This window comes from Falco peregrinus, unplaced genomic scaffold, assembly GCF_023634155.1.
Source record: "Falco peregrinus isolate bFalPer1 unplaced genomic scaffold, bFalPer1.pri scaffold_58, whole genome shotgun sequence".
Classification (NCBI taxonomy): Eukaryota; Metazoa; Chordata; class Aves; order Falconiformes; family Falconidae; genus Falco; species Falco peregrinus.
In genome coordinates, this window is record NW_026599622.1 from 482,757 (window position 1) to 495,078 (window position 12,322).

Sequence of the window (12,322 nt, forward strand, 5' to 3'; positions counted from 1 at the left end):
AGGCTCTACAAAAAAAAAAACCCCAAAACAACCCAGCAGCATTTGAGCCTTGTATCTTTAAGAAGCGGGTGGGGAAGAGTTCCTTCTTCCTCACAAGAAAAGTCAGAGGGCGTAAGCTACAGACTCTGCTCGCTTTCTTCTAACCCATTACCACAGACAGGAAGAACTAAAAGGGCCAACACAGCCAGCACGTGCGGTATCTCTGTTGAACATTACTCTCAAAAAGGGCCAAAAAGGTAGAAAGGCTCTTTCCCAAAGCAGCTCATCGTCTAGGCTGCAGACCCTAAGGGCAACCACTGAACACGTCAGCGGAACAGAGTTGTGTGGTGAAAAAGCAACAATCCCGCCAGCCCCGCTGAGAAGCTCAGGCTATTTTAAGCAGCAAGAAACTTCACTGCCGCAATACTGTACTAGAAACCCAACTGCAAGGGCCAGTTGCCACGAGACCCAAATCATTAGCTCGACCTACCTTCACCCCAAGCCTCGCTGAGCAGCTAGCACACAGCACAAGTATTTCAAGGGCCCCCAGTTACAAACATACAGCAGAACCAGGAGAAGGGGAAATAAGCCTCAGCCGCGGCAGGGCCCAAGCTCCGAGTGCTTCTGGATCTCGCTCCCCACCCCCGCCCCACTGGGAACCCCGGTGTCCTTCACAGGGAATACCTCAGAATCCCAGGGAGATTCAGCATCTTCCTCTTCCTCTGCTCCCACTGCAGTCAGGGCACCTACAAATGCAGGAAGAGGGGAGACACTGAGCCCTTCTATTTCACTCTGCTTTTCCCCATCACCCCTGCGCCCAAAAGGTGCACAGCGGTTCTGTTGCTGAGGACAAACTAAGGAGCGAGTGTTGAATTCGAGGGTTTCTTCACACCCAGCACACAACATACCACGGTATTTCCTTTGGATCGCCACCTCTCTTGCCTCCTCTCCAGCAGGAGATGGCTATGCACAAAGCTTTGCTGCTAGAGAGGGACGCAACATTCTTCGCACAAGAAAAGCGAGCAAGACAGGAAGAAAATCCAGAAGATCATAAAAATACAAAAGGGTCTACTATTGATGAATCACAGGGCCAACCTCGCTTTTGGCATTTTCTCCTGTAGGTGACTCCTTTCACAAACTTTCATTGTCTATGTGCTACTCCTAGAAGCCTCTCCACCCAAGTACAGCAGCGGGTGGTCAGTCGGTCAGACAGACGGGGCTGCTCCTACTCTGCTTCCATGAAGGTACGCTTACCAGACTTCTTCTGTCACTTCACCAGTGTTCACTCAGGTCACAAACAGAAAAATGCAGGCAGCTTCCTACCATACAACTTGATATGCGCCATCACTCCCATCATGTAACATGGGCACCACAATTTTGCTTAGAAGATAGACTTAGATATTTTGTGGATGCAGGAGAGCTGTGACACCTCCCCTGTGCACAGCACAGGCTGAATGACCAGCTTTTCTGGTCAACTGTATCGGCCTGAAAGCTGGATAAAAGCAGACCTGCGAGCACCCAGGGTTTTCTTTTGTACGGGCCTTCTAAGGATGCAAGTCACATTCTCTGTTCAGAGTACGTAGGTGTCTTCGTCTTTCGGATTCTGTTTCAGAGTGCAGTCACTTCAAAATCAGGCGCCATGCTGCTAGAATGAAAAGCAAGCCTTAACTCCTCTTCAGCCTTGCCCATCACGGTCAACGGGAAAGTTTTCAGCAGCAGCTATCTGAGCCTGAAGTCTCCCTTTTTAGGTAAGATTTTAACAACGTTGGAGCCCCTAAGAACCCTTTTCCATAGGGTTTAATCAATCTTGACATTTCTGTATGATGGGTACAGAACAAGGAAGAAGCAGGAAAGATGAAAGGCTACAGTGTTCTTCTACCTGCAAAATTCCAGTTCTCATCGTGTCAGTAACTCCAGTCCGTAATTATTTTCTCCAACCACTGGAAAAATAACTCAAAAACATCAACTAAAAAGATAAGGACTTCTCCCATTAGCTGTTGCAAGTAAAATTTCTTCTTTCCTTGGAGCAGTAATTCACGAGTCTATTTTCTGCCAACACTGGCTTCTATTGGCTTCTGTCAACATTGTGAAAGAGGATGACTCCTCGCTGTCAAGAGTTCTTCACTTTTAGCACAGGGAGAAATTCTTAGTTAAAACACTGGCAGAACCCTACTCCAAGGCTTCTGAAGAGACCACCATTCAAAAAAACGTATATAAAAAATTCACAGGGTAAACCAGATTCCAGTATTGTTGCCTGTCATCTATTGCTACCATGCATTTTTATTAACGGATGCCTGCAGTGCAGCGCACACAAAAAGATGCGAATCCCCCACCTTTTACTCTGTCTGCTCTTCTAGCTAGCGTTGAAAAATGACTTCTGGTCATCTGAGTTCTTTCCAATTAGTCCTCACCTCTCCACTCTATTCTGAGGCTTCCCTCCTCATAAACTGTCTTACATAATGACTTTTTGCAGATTGCAGTGGACAGCAGCTACTCTTCTATACAGAAAACACGAGAACACCACTACTTTGCCTCAAAAATAGATTTTAAGAATGTATTACTATGCGACAGTAACAAAGTAAATAGAATGGGAAATTCCAGCCCTCACTGAACATTTAATTGTGAAAGATACTGTACCTGTTCTCCAGATTTATGAAATCAAGTTGTCAAGGATGGCATTTCAACCCTTTTAGAGTCAGAAATATTTGTGCTGCAGGAATCACGATGCTTTGCCGAAGCAACCTAAATTCCTTAAACCCAAATCCAAACATAAAATGTTTGAAAGAAAGAAATTTTTACATCTACACCTACTTCTTGGCACCTGACCTTCAAGGTAACATACGGCTAAAAACCAGCATGACGCAGCTGAATGAAGCCACGCAGGAAGAACAGCCGACATGAAATGAGCCACGAAAAGGCAACTTTTCTGTGTCGGGAATATCGTAACATACCTGTCCGTTGTGGGGCTACGCTTCACATTACTGTGGAATACACGCATAACCAAAACTCAAGTTTTAACTGAACAACCTCTAACAAGTATTTGTGTGCCTTACCAGAACACCGTCACTGCAAAATAAAGGGCAAGAGAGGACCTGTCGCTTACCCATTGCAAATACAGGAGAGGGAGAAGAGCGAGAGGAGAAGGAGGAAGATACATCTCCTAGAGAGAAGTTTCATCTCTATTATTGTCAAAAGAACAACAATACTGGTTTTTTCTTCGCCTAAAGCACAGATGCCAAAGAACTTGTAACTTCTAAGTAGAGAATACAAATAGTTCCAAGTCCGCTTACTTTTCTGCATATCTGTTCACCTCTCTCTGGTTTATATTGTCAATAGCCAACTGTAGAAACTCTAAAACCTGAATGGCAAATTGTTTCTCATCCGATTAACAAGCGTGATTAATACAAAATACAACACAAATTATCAACTATACAAATCAATAAACCTCAGAACAAAGAAACAAAAAAACCCCATTAAGGTTACATACCCTCTCCCCAATACATAGCCGACCAGCTAGCCGCCTCAACTTTAGCCTTGTTTCCAAAGAAAAAAGAATTCCTGACAACACGCTGACACTCATTTCCTCCCATCTTGCCTCTCTTCCTCACCTCCCTCCCCTGCCTCTGAGCCTGCCGGTCATTTTCCATGAAACAAGAGAGGGAAGCCTCAGAGGAACGTGTTTGTACATGTTTCAAAACGACTGCCAGACAGGTAGAGATAAAGCCAGGCAAGTAATAATTCCTGCAAACTACAGCTACGGCACGAGCCCAAGAATTCCCCTTTGTGGCTCACCTGCAGCTCCTGGACAGCCTAGCCTACAGCCCCCTAGCCTGGAATCAGCCACAGCACATGCTCAAAGGACCAAGACAATCAGGAACGGGGGGGGGGGGGGGGGGGGGGTTGAGCCCCTGAAAGAAAAGCAGACTTTCAGGACTGCCTGAAAAGGGGAGATGACAGCAAGTACGGTGTAGGAAGCGTACATCATGGAAGGGTATGGACAGTGCTGAACAGCAGGCTAGAGGAGGGAGCAAACGCATACACCGAGGTATATTTCAGCACACCACCTGCTCCCGGGATGCCTTGCTAGAGCCATTAATTTCGTATTAGAAAGAAAATTGCAAGTACAATGGCTCTGTTCATAAAAGAACACTACGAAGAGATTGTTATGAACACCTTCAACATCTTCTGCGTGTCCTAAACCAAATTCCTCCAACAGATCCGCAAAACAAATCAATCAGATGCTTTATTAAATACTCCCGTCTAGAAAGATTACGAAGCTAAACCCAGAACTACATGCCGTGAACATTACCTGATTTCTGCTGCATTTTTTTAGGAGAGGTTTCATTCATTTCCAAAACAGATGCAGGGGTCTTCAGCTATGAAAGACAACCCAATGACGACAAAAAAAAAAAATAAATAAAAAAAAAAAAAAATAAAATCAAACTTAAAGTAACTACATAATATTTAACGAGCAGGACAAGTAGTCGGTCTGACACAAACAAATACTTACCTGGGAATTGTCGGGGTTCTCCAAAATGCCTGGAGGTAAAAAAATGTTTTGGGAAGTGTTACTTCATTTAATTGAAGGTACCTTTCACTCCATTCAACATCAGCAGTTTCTACAACTAAGTATTACTCGCAAGCTTTATTCCATCGAGACTGCGATACTTAACATTCAATCCACTTCAACATCCAGCATTTGTATCGGTATACAAGAAATGGACAACGCACGCTTCCCATCGTGCGCCTTGGATTTAAGAAATACTACTCACAGAACTAGGACAATCCATAGGAAGCAGGAAGGACATGCTTGTTAACACAACAACAAGATCAAAATACTTATTTTGAGGAGCTGAATCCTGCCTTCTACAAAGATTATTTCAAAAGCCAAAGCTGGTCTGCTGTAACGAATTACCATAAAACAGGCCAGCAGCACTACGACTGCGATTATCCTACAAGTGTTTAATGTTGAGGAGTATTTTCCTTTCCATTGATGGGACAGAGGAAACGTGGGTGCGGACACAGACACCTCATACACATCATTCAATGAGGTAGAAGCAAACTAGTTCTTATCAGGTTGTTCGGGTCTAGCTTGTGTGGAAAGGAAAAAAACCAACACCTTACAATTGGTTGTAATCTGCATTTATAGCACAGTTCCAAATATGTATTTTTTTAAAAATTTTTTGTCCAACATGGAAATCATTTACAAACCCACACAATCTACTGGCCCACCTATATTTCTCAAGTCCTCTGCTTTAGTCATCTTACAGTTTGAGTCCTCTCATGAAAGAAGTGCACGAAATGTTACTAAGAAGGGCTCCACAGCAAAATTTTCATGTTTACAAAAGCGGTTAAAAAGCAAACAGCATTTGATTTCAGTAAACTTGGTGGTCTAGCAGTACAGAAAAACCTTAGAAAGATTAGCGTAATCACCTTTTACCTCCTTTTTACGCTGACTTTAAACTTCTCTTAGTAGAATCATACAAAGCATGACAACTACTCAGCAAGGGGATTTACAAGCTCCCAGGAGCTTTTAAAGTTTTGCTTCCAGCTTACTAAACTAAAACTGGATACGCTTCTTCAGCTATTCTATCATACTTACACTACAAGCAGGACTGACCGTTTAGTAAAGGAGAAATCCTTCAGATGAGAGTTCTACGCCAAAGAGCAAAACTTCCCTGCCACTCTACACTCCAGATGCTCAAGAGACAGCGGCACAAACTACAGGCAGAAGCCCTTCACAACAAACCCTGAACTTTCAGTCACATTTTAGCTCCTAGGCAAAGCATAACAGCAAGGTATCAAAAATTAAGACGGGGGGAAAGTGCTTGGCCACATCATAGCTTTCTCCTGCTACGTTATCATCCAAGAACGTTCAGGTGTTCAGACAGGTCAGCCCTAAACCACATACACTTTCAGCACTATGCCACAAGAACCCGAACCCAAGGAGATACAAACACATCCAAAGGACACACGCAACGCAAACAAGGTAACTTCCCTTACAACTTGCCAGCAAGCGCCGTGAGAGCTGGTGTTCATTAACAAATACTAAGCACTTCACTGCTATAGCGCGCACCCACACCGTAAGCGCATTCCTAAGGCAGACATCGATAAAAGCTCACTTCAGCCTATACGTGTTTACAGACAAACATTTAGTCCACCACGAAGTTACCGGTGTGGCGCTCCCCTGAAACAATCCGCGAGCGTGCTCCGTGTCTGTCTGCAGCTGGAAGCAACACACCAGGTGATCCTTCTTCCGGACTTTCAGAATCCGCCTGTAGAGCATAACACACGGGCGTGAGCATCGGTACAATTTCTCAACTCATTTCTACGCAAAATGTTCCTGCTAAGCCAACTTGCACAGCATGGAATCACAAAAGCCTTTGATCAGCCCCTTGGAAAGGGCACGTCAAGACACAGTATATTGGAAAATCACAGCAGACTTGTGTGTTTTCAGATCTTGGGCAAAAACCTCACAACTCATCTAAACTAGTCTGTCACGCTGGCAAACTGCACAGCCGCAAGAGAGAATTAACACGGTAACTCGAGCTGTGGGTTGCGAACCCGTAACCGCAGGTCTGGGGGGGGCCCAACTTTCGACTGAACTCGTACCCGACACTCAAATTTGTGCTGATGTTCCCCAGGCACACGTCCTGCAGTGGGGAGCGAACACATTGCTACTCCCGGTTGCAAGGGCTGAACAAAGACAAGCAAGACAAAGCTTACAGAAACCAAGGCTCTACAAAAAAAAAACAAACCCCAAAACAACCCAGCAGCATTTGAGCCTTGTATCTTTAAGAAGCGGGTGGGGAAGAGTTCCTTCTTCCTCACAAGAAAAGTCAGAGGGCGTAAGCTACAGACTCTGCTCGCTTTCTTCTAACCCATTACCACAGACAGGAAGAACTAAAAGGGCCAACACAGCCAGCACGTGCGGTATCTCTGTTGAACATTACTCTCAAAAAGGGCCAAAAAGGTAGAAAGGCTCTTTCCCAAAGCAGCTCATCGTCTAGGCTGCAGACCCTAAGGGCAACCACTGAACACGTCAGCGGAACAGAGTTGTGTGGTGAAAAAGCAACAATCCCGCCAGCCCCGCTGAGAAGCTCAGGCTATTTTAAGCAGCAAGAAACTTCACTGCCGCAATACTGTACTAGAAACCCAACTGCAAGGGCCAGTTGCCACGAGACCCAAATCATTAGCTCGACCTACCTTCACCCCAAGCCTCGCTGAGCAGCTAGCACACAGCACAAGTACTTCAAGGGCCCCCAGTTACAAACATACAGCAGAACCAGGAGAAGGGGAAATAAGCCTCAGCCGCGGCAGGGCCCAAGCTCCGAGTGCTTCTGGATCTCGCTCCCCACCCCCGCCCCACTGGGAACCCCGGTGTCCTTCACAGGGAATACCTCAGAATCCCAGGGAGATTCAGCATCTTCCTCTTCCTCTGCTCCCACTGCAGTCAGGGCACCTACAAATGCAGGAAGAGGGGAGACACTGAGCCCTTCTATTTCACTCTGCTTTTCCCCATCACCCCTGCGCCCAAAAGGTGCACAGCGGTTCTGTTGCTGAGGACAAACTAAGGAGCGAGTGTTGAATTCGAGGGTTTCTTCACACCCAGCACACAACATACCACGGTATTTCCTTTGGATCGCCACCTCTCTTGCCTCCTCTCCAGCAGGAGATGGCTATGCACAACAGCTGACACAGCTACAAGCAGCACTGAACACGGGTTTGTGTCACGCTCAGGAAGAGGCTCCAGCACGCTGCAGCCCTGTGGCATAGTGTTCTAGGTCACCTGCTCTCCAGTCTACAGCTCCAGAATTTTCCACTGACTACCACTATCCACTGTACAAGAAGTACCATAGAAACACCACCCGACACATCTTCACGCTAAGATCAGCAAGAAACAATGCTCCTTTTGTAGCGCTACCAGAAAAGATCTTCCTTGCCTAGCAGTTTTTACCCTGCACCTTCCCAGAAGGTAGACACCTAAGCATTGCCATTTAAAAAGAGGAGAGGCTCACAGCCCAAAATCTCACCCCAAACACACAACTTGTCTCTATCTCAGGGGCCAACATCCCAATCTCTTCTCTACTAGGCACACGCAAGGCTCAGTCTCAGTAGGTTCCTGGCCAGATTAAACTATCTTCATTTCTCTGTTTTAAGCTAGTCCGTTAGGTAAAACTGATTCAGGATTCGCTCTCGTGGAGACACGCACACAAAAACGGGAAAGGAGCTAGAGACCAGTGAGGGCACCCGTCCTAGCAGAGGGGAACTGCTGGTTCCAGCCTCAGCTAGGACTACTTACACTGTGCCACATGCAGGCTTATGGTAAAATGCACCGACAGAAGAGCACGTATAGGCACAACACCTGGAATACAGCAGGTTCTGCCAGGCCCGCTCTGTAGCATTTGATCAGCAGCTACACACGCTCTGGTAACATCTACCACACCACTCTACTCTCTGGAGACAGACAATGCAAAGTGTGCCTTCTCCTCCTGCTCCAAGACCCGAGGTGAGTACCGGAGTGCTCAGCCCTGACTGACGGGGCAATGCTTTCGAGCACACACAAGCGTGGCACTGGAGAGACTTTCTACGTTTTAAAACTGGACAAGGTGAGGCACTGGAACAGAACAGCTTTCTCTCAGATTGACTCAAATCTTTCCCAGGCTTCAGCCAAGAGCAATCACAACTTTTCAGTCTGACAGCACGGGCCAGAAAGGGGAATACTACTGTCACACCAAGACTCTCTAATCCTCCTCTTTTTCAACCGTGCGTTTTGTTCTGATCGCTTCAGGGAGAACACAGCAACAAAACCAAGAATGACACCTGCTCCATTTAGCATCGTTTGGAATCCAAGGCCACAATTTGTTCTTCAGGAACGAACGAAAAGGAACAAAAGCTACTTTCCTCCTTGCCAATGCCCACTAGGGTTCACAGGCAAGGGAAAGACTTACTGTTTCAGAAGTCAAGCACCATTTCAGTTCATTTACTGTGCATTAATATTTATAGAGGAAGAACTGGGATCAGTATTTACTAACTCACTTCTCTCACCAGTGTCGTCTTTGGAAGCACTGTGGACTTGATGGCTATCATTACAAATAGAATTTTTCACACCCTCAACAACGGCAGTTCGTAGCTCTTCACCAGTGTTTTCCTTTTCCTGCTCCTTCTCCTCTTCTTCCCGTTCAGGTGATTTTTCCTAGAAGAGATTGACCAAACAGCTGGAAATAGCAGAAACAAGCACCTTCTTAGCCACCCATCGACAACTTTAAAAATGCTTTTCCTGTGTAAGACAACAGGGAAACTTTGTCGAGCTTTGTTTTACAACACCTTCAGTTTTTCCATGGGAATCTCTGAGGAGACAGCAATGACATTAGCCCTAAGTCATTAGCCCTGGCTCTGCAAAGCTCCTGAGAAGCAATTCTTCATGTCAGCCTAACTCTAGCTTTCATTTCAGTTACATTGTTTTGGAACACGCTCCTTTTCCTCTACTTTGCTCCAGGAAAATCACTAACTTCCTGCTCTCAATCTTACTCAAACTTTTTGGTTCCTCACTTTCAGCCATCACACCAGGTATTTTACTAAATGGCAATAAATCTTGACAGATAAAAACCTGTACATACAGCTGAGAAAAACTGAATTTATTTCAGAAAAATTATACTGCCTATTTGTTTTCCTGCAAAACCACTGCAACCAATTAAAAAAAAATATTGAAAATACTGCCCAACACTGTTCTTATACCTAAGAAACTGCTTTGGCTAGGAGTAAAGGCATTTTCTAATATAAAAAAAGGAAGATCAAAAGATGGATATACGTGAAGTATTAACAGAAATCCAGTTTACCTTTTGGTTCTTACCTTTATTACCCTTAGAAAATACCTTTGTGATTGAATCATCCTTATATAACTTACTTTGGTGCTCGAGTGAAATGCTGCTCTTACGTTTTCTTCATGCCTATTCAAGCACAAGTGTTCACTTCCTTGTTTCAGCGCTTCACACACTTTATTATCTACTTCACATTGCTCTTCTTCTGTATCTTCATCATCCACATGTTCAAGAAAGACAGAGTTTGGTCTTTGACTTTCAAGCATTGGTTTTTTTCCTGCTGACAAAGAACTATTATCACTTTCAAAGCCATTACTGAAGCTTGACTTTTTCTCCTTAAGACCACAACTATCTGAGAGAAGCTGAGGTGTCTCTTTTTTCCAGTTTGTCATCTCAGAGTCATCATTTCTGTGAAACTTCACCCGAATCATGCTTTTCTTGTTCCAACTTTCTCGTTTATCTTGCAAATTATTTAGATTTTGAAAGACAGTTTGCTTTGGTACCGACTTGCAAGATACTTCATTATTCACCGTCTTTGGAGACATGGCAGTTATGTCAAAACAACAAAAGGAGTTATGGAAATGGCAACAGGCATGTTACCAGATTAATGGAGTAATCTGGGAGTGTCTGGAAAAGGAACCAAGTCAAGGATGGGCAGGATGGAGGAAGGACTTGGCCAGGGCCAAAGGCTTAGGAGGGGATTAATAGCTTCATTTTAACAACATGACTTATGTTTTCTGAAGTGACTACGTGCTGTGTTTTCAAAACACTACTTTTCTCATTTACCATAGGAAAAGAAATGTTTAAAAAACGACTTAGCAAATCTACTTTTATATATTAGCATACTATGCAATCTTTTCCAAATAGCTTACTGTTTTTCCTGAACTGCTGGGAAACATTCATTAAGAATGTCAAGTTTGGCTTCTGCAGCTTCTGTAAATAAAGAAGCCAAAAAACAATTATTTTTTAAAAAAAAACCACTAACGACAACAACAAATCTTTTGTTCACATCAAATCTTGAACACTAAATGTCATCAGGCTGTCCTTTTGATAATGGTCAGGTGCTGGCTCCATCCTGTACTTCTAAGTACAAAAACACTCCTCACGTATGCAATTCAGTGAGTATTTCACCCCCCAAAATACCGTGCAGGCACCCTTCTGAAAATTGTGCCCAAAACTATGGTTACATGCATAGCAGTTCTAAAAAATCTGGGTTTAATATTTGTAGTACTTCAGTAAAATTCAGTTATATTTAAGATCGCAGCTTCTGGATGCTTACTTGCAAGTGTGCACAAGGGAAGTAACTGTTAAGAACCCTAGACTTACTGCGTTAATTAGTCCCTGCAAGTACACTCACCAGAATATCCTGAAATTTCAAAAACATGCCCAAAAAATGCATAATTTATATTTAAATCAGTGCAAGAAAATGAAATCATGTTAAAACTAAACATGCTTGCATCTCCAGTATTGCAGAGTAGGTTGAATTAGAACACCGGTTCCTCATCGCTGCAGAATCCCAGAGCAACAGAACTGATGCTCCAGACATCACTGCAGAAGCTAATAATTCTTCAGAACACTAGCAAAAAAAAAATAGGCCTGAGAGCTTGTAGCTGACAAAAAGAATACTGCCTAAGCATATTCAAAAAAAAAAAAAAAAAAAAAAGAGGGAAAACATGCAGTGTGAGATTACATGCAAGCACAGAATGCCATCTCAATAGAAGAAAAAAAGATGACCCGTTTGAGTAACTCATCCGCTGAGCACTCTTGAGTAACCTGAGGAGGAGGAGAGGAGAACTAGGTGATGAAGGATTTCAGTACATCTTCATTAAAAAGTGCCCTTTATCAGTTAGGATTCTATCACGAAATCTACAGGAAACATTAACAGTGTTTGAGGAAGAACAGAGCAGGTTATATTAGTAACTTACAAACTTAAAATCTGACTCAAATGACCAAGAACAAACAAAACTGTGGGGGTTTATCTCGTCGCCTATGGCTCTTTTGCCTCAAACCACAAATCTGCTGCATGCTCTGCCACAGCTACAGGTCTTTTAGGAAAAACTCACAGCAGAAAAAAGGCTGGCAGGTCAGAGACTGCTTCTAAGGAGAAAACAATATTGGCTAGAACTGTAGTTTCTTTCAATCCCCCAGAAAACTTGCCTTCAGATCACTTATTTTTACAGGACATTTACTGTAAATACACCATACCTTGGGAGAAAAATCGAGCTCTTCCTCAGAAGCACGCCAACTGACATCGCTCCCCTCTTTCTCCAAGCTTCTTAAAAAGTAAAGCAAAATGAGTACTGCGTCTCTCCAATCATTCCTCAGGTATGTGCTGGGTATGTTTAAAGTCTTACCCGATTGAGTCTCCTTGCGACAAGTCGTCTGTTGCTGTTCAAACATTAATTGACATGTTGAAATTAGATTTGGCATGCTAAAAACCAACCAGCACATACAAACATTTAACCTGGACAACTCTACATGTCATAGCAGAATGAAACTTTGGGGAGTCAACTTTACGTAAG

General features: G+C 43.9%; 1 pseudogene; it reads right to left on the minus strand.

The window, feature by feature from the left end:
• Positions 1-12,322, minus strand: part of LOC129783605 (ankyrin repeat domain-containing protein 26-like) — a 57,157-nt pseudogene that overhangs the window by 32,616 nt on the left and 12,219 nt on the right.